Source organism: Centruroides sculpturatus, unplaced genomic scaffold (assembly GCF_000671375.1).
Source record: "Centruroides sculpturatus isolate CEXI.00-Female unplaced genomic scaffold, Cexi_2.0 scaffold459, whole genome shotgun sequence".
NCBI classification, from domain to species: Eukaryota; Metazoa; Arthropoda; class Arachnida; order Scorpiones; family Buthidae; genus Centruroides; species Centruroides sculpturatus.
This window is the reverse complement of record NW_019384631.1, coordinates 293,264-298,169: the sequence shown is the minus strand read 5'-3', so window position 1 is coordinate 298,169 and position 4,906 is coordinate 293,264. Positions and strand designations below refer to the sequence as shown.

The following is a 4,906-nucleotide window of genomic DNA, read 5'->3' as shown; positions in this document are numbered from 1 at the left end:
TGGAGGCTACAGTTTGGGGTTGTCCGATAAGCTTTAGTTATCAATAGTAGTGCTTTCCTCTGAGAGGATATTAGTTTTCTTTTTAAGTGTACTTTTTGAACAGAGTTACCCCAGCTACCACACCCATAGGTAATAATGGGGATATATATCTGATCATAAATGATTCCTAAGGCTTCAGAGGATAGTCCCCAGTTCTTGCGTGCTATTTTCGAAAAAGCTTGAAATATTAAAGATGTTCTTTTAGCTACAAACTTAATGTGCTCATCCCATCCTAACCTGAAGTCTAGCCATACTCCAAGGTATTTAATGCATTTCTCTATTTTAATGGAGTGATTGTTCATTTTTATGGTGGGTGTACGTAAATATAAATTAGGTTTTCTTGGCCTATTAAATACAATACCTGTAGTTTTAGTTGGGTTAAACTTTAATTTATGCTTGATTCCCCAATGATAGATCTTATCAAGTATGCCATTGCCTCGTTTTTCTAATACTGCTCTAGCTCTACCACCAATCATAATTAGTACATCATCAGCATATGCCACAGTCGCATCTTGTCCAAAGTTATCTTCTAAGAAGGCATTGAAGGTTAAATTCCACAATAGTGGACCACATACTGATCCCTGCGGACATCCGCATACAACCTCACTCTCCACTTTATAAGTACCCTATTCTAAAATGGCTGTGCGTGTATTTAAATAATTAACAAATAAATTATAAATATCGGCTGAACAATTCCTGTTTATTATTTGTTGTAATACAAACGGCCACCAGGCACTATCAAATGCTTTTGATATGTCAAGGCTAATTGCCAAGACATATTTGTGTTCTTAAAGTAAATATTTGATTTCATGAACAGCATAATTTATTGCATCACTGGTGGACATTTGTTGTCTGAATCCGAATTGTCTGTTGTTTAATAGGTTATTTTTCTCGACATGCCATGTTAATCTGTCAGTAAGCAGTCGTTCAAGCACCTTGCCGAGTGTTGATAGTAAAGAAATCGGTCTTGTTTCATTTGGTTTATTAGGTTTAGGAACAGGAACAATCTTGACAATTTTTCATCTAGTAGGAAAAATGGCATGACGCAGACATATATTGTATAATTGCACGAGTTTTTGTGGTATCATTTCCCAAATATTTTTTGTTATTTTTGCTGTTATTCCATCGATACCAGGAGATTTACCATCTCGTAGCTGGTATATTGCATTATTTATTTCCTGATATGTAAATCCAGGATAATTACCTGTATTCATTTGTGTGCTTACAATTTCTCTTAAATGCTTCTGCCAAGGATATCATTTGCAGCATTGTCAGAAATACAGTATTTATTCATTCGTTGTTTCAGTATATCCAGGAGATTGATATCAGGCGAAGATTGATTTATTATTTGAGGATCTTCATTTATCAGTACCTGTTGTTTTCGCAATTTGTTTGTACAGAGTTTTGTCAGGTATCCCCATGGATTTGCTGATGCTGCAGTGCAGTATTCTCGCCAAGACTTTATTTTTGCATTCTTTATTTCTTTTTTATATTGGACCTGATGTGCTTAAAATTGTTGTTTTAGTGTAGTACGGTTTGGCTCATTTCTGCATCTTTGGTATCGTCGTTCAAGAAATTATTTGTTTTTCTAAATGATACATTTCAATTTGATTAAAGCAATGGTGTCGGTATGGATCAGATCACACTCAGTTAACAGCAAAATGACATGCTATAAAATATCTGTGCCGAGTCTCAGCAGAAATATATTATTATTTAAAATGGTACTGTAAGCAACATGAGGAAAAAGACTAACTTAGTGAATGTACTGTACAGTATTAAAAAACTTAATTTTCTATGTAAAATTATTAATCCATTACAGTCTAAACTGTCGTTATTACTTACTTACAAAAAACATTTCAGAAGTATTTATATTATACTTTTGTTGACATTGGATGTTTATGTGAACTATGATTTGTTACACTGAGGGAACAGAAACACAGAATTTTAAATTATTGAATGTAACAGGATTACATTTCATTAAATATGTTATAATATCAAAGTGTATTTCTCTTCCCTGAGTGTAAGAAGTTATAGTTCACAAGAGCATTCGAAGCTGACAAAAGTATAATATAAATAAATAAAGCAACTATCAGCAATTTACAAATATATTAATAATACAGTTACAAAAATAATCAAATAAGAAAATATAAATTCATATAGGCTATGCACATGATATTTTAATTCAAAGTGTAATTTTAATTCTCTAACTTGTAATTTCACATTCAGAATTATATTAAAATTATAATTTACAACTAACGTTAGTAAATAGAAAAACACTTTTAGGGATTCTGCATGGTCTGGTACAAAAAACAAAAAACTTTATGGATTTGAGACCACAGATTATCGTCTTTCATGACATGAATTTTAACAATTTATCTGATTGAAAGATTATTTTTGAGAAAAATACAAAACATTACATGCAAAATTCTATATTTTGATACTTGTGTATAAGAATACAAAAATCTTAAGAATTGATGTTTCACACTGTATAGAATGATTAAAATGTTTTATATTTCTCATGGAAAATGTCTGTTTAGAGCTCTCGGTTTCTATTGTTCCAGATAATTAGAATTCTATAAGAGNGTAATTTCACATTCAGAATTATATTAAAATTATAATTTACAACTAACGTTAGTAAATAGAAAAACACTTTTAGGGATTCTGCATGGTCTGGTACAAAAAACAAAAAACTTTATGGATTTGAGACCACAGATTATCGTCTTTCATGACATGAATTTTAACAATTTATCTGATTGAAAGATTATTTTTGAGAAAAATACAAAACATTACATGCAAAATTCTATATTTTGATACTTGTGTATAAGAATACAAAAATCTTAAGAATTGATGTTTCACACTGTATAGAATGATTAAAATGTTTTATATTTCTCATGGAAAATGTCTGTTTAGAGCTCTCGGTTTCTATTGTTCCAGATAATTAGAATTCTATAAGAGTAGCAACCAATAATGTATAAAATGATATGAAAGACCAATTCACTAAGTTTAATGTTTCTGTTTTCTTGAAATTTCTATATGAAGATCTTGTTTATTATTAATTTTCAAATTAGCATTAAATTCAAGATTTTGATATAATTAATGAAATTTTGAGGATGAAAGCATTAGTATGTAGATTAGTAAAATTGCATCATTTGATATATTAAACTTTTTTATATATTTTCAGGAATTCTTCTAAGCTTTGTTGTTCATTTGTTTGAAAATGCAGAGTAAACAAACTGTGAATTGTTGGCATTGGGTCTGAAGTCAATAACACAGATTCAGATTGTGAAAAAAGTTTTATGGAACATATTTTGGTATGTATCAGTATGAAATATGTTTTATATCATTGTTTGTTTGCTTTTAGAATTAAGGAGAAGGTTGATTCAATAAAAAGGAAGAATTACTGGTATGCTCAGTTTCATTATCTGTATGTTTATTTAATTTATTGTTATTTAATTACACCTAACTATTAATAATTTTAGTTACTAATGTGGGGGATGTAAAATGTAAGTTGGCCCAAAATGCATTTATGTAATCAACCAAACCGAAACAAACGTAATTAAATTATAGTTTTGGATTATTGAATTACAGGAAGCATACCTACACACCTGTAGATGCAGGATTATGAAACTCCTATGAATTTTTTAATTGAGTTTTATTATATTTACTGCCTTAATTGTGATATATGAGTACAAAGTAATTTTGTACTTCATTTAAGTAGTCAGTGTTAGCAGTGTCGATATATTTTTCAAAGTCGAGGCTACAAATGTTTTTAAAAAATGATGTTAAATTCCAATTTTAATTCTAATTCACTTTTCTATTTCATGCCTTATCTGGCAGGTACTGTTGGTTACCCATAAGGTTAGTAATGTGTGAGTTTTATCTACTAACAGAAACAAATTTTATTGATTAATATGTGAAATTTACAAATATAATTTTCATAAAGTTATGTAGTAAGTTTTTTCTATAAATTTTTCAAAGGATGNTTCAAATTCTTTTAGATAATTTTATTATTCAATACATACATAAGTTTGATATAAAATTTTTTTAAATATCAACTATTAAAAACTTTACGTGTATTAAAAGTTTATCTAAACTAAAATTTTGTTTTTCATTACCAATTATTTGATCAGCAATTTATTGACGACCTCCAAAATCGACTTTCTTAGTGTTATATTTTAAAATATCAGAAATTAGACAGGGAATATATTGTCAACAATCACCAAAATTTCTACTTTACACTTACTTGCATAAATGTGTAATGTTATAGATAAAGTGAATGAAAAAAATCGGAAAATGTAAGAAAAATAAAATAAACTTATTTATATATAGGATACAGGATACAACATATGAAATAGAAGAAAGACAATAATTTGAATCGTTTTAATACAGTCATGTCGGATAAACTGAAATTTTCTGATAAGTACTGTACATTAAGAGCAATGCAGAGAAAAGCATTGCCTTATTTTTGAACCTGAATAAGGAAATACAATTAGTTTTACTGACTTAATGTTTTCTTCTATGTTCTAAATTTAATGAGTTTTTGGTTTTCTTTCTTTTAAAATGTATTCTTATTTTTTAATTAATTTTTATTTCAGAATGACTATTAAAGGATCAAAAATATTTGTAATATATATGTGCTGAAATCATTTTTAGTTTGTGTTTCACCTAAGTAGGTTTTGGTTATGTTTTGAATATTTATCAGCTATGTTTGTTGAATGTAATGGTAAAAAGAGAAGTATTAAATATATTTAGAAGTTATAAGTTATATAGAATTTGAAATCAGTTTTTTATTTCAGGTAAAATGCATCTCAGTAATTGTTTACGTAACATTAAAAAATATAAATGTGAATGGAAAGCAGTTATAGGT

General features: G+C 28.3%; 1 long non-coding RNA gene across 1 annotated transcript in view; it reads left to right on the top strand.

Annotated features, from left to right (window-relative positions):
* Positions 1-4,906, top strand: part of LOC111625757 — a 10,219-nt gene extending 5,313 nt beyond the window's left edge. The window contains exons 2-3 of the long non-coding RNA XR_002756778.1: positions 3,221-3,350; positions 4,836-4,906. This is a non-coding gene — a long non-coding RNA (uncharacterized LOC111625757). The remainder of the gene's footprint in view (positions 1-3,220; positions 3,351-4,835) is intronic.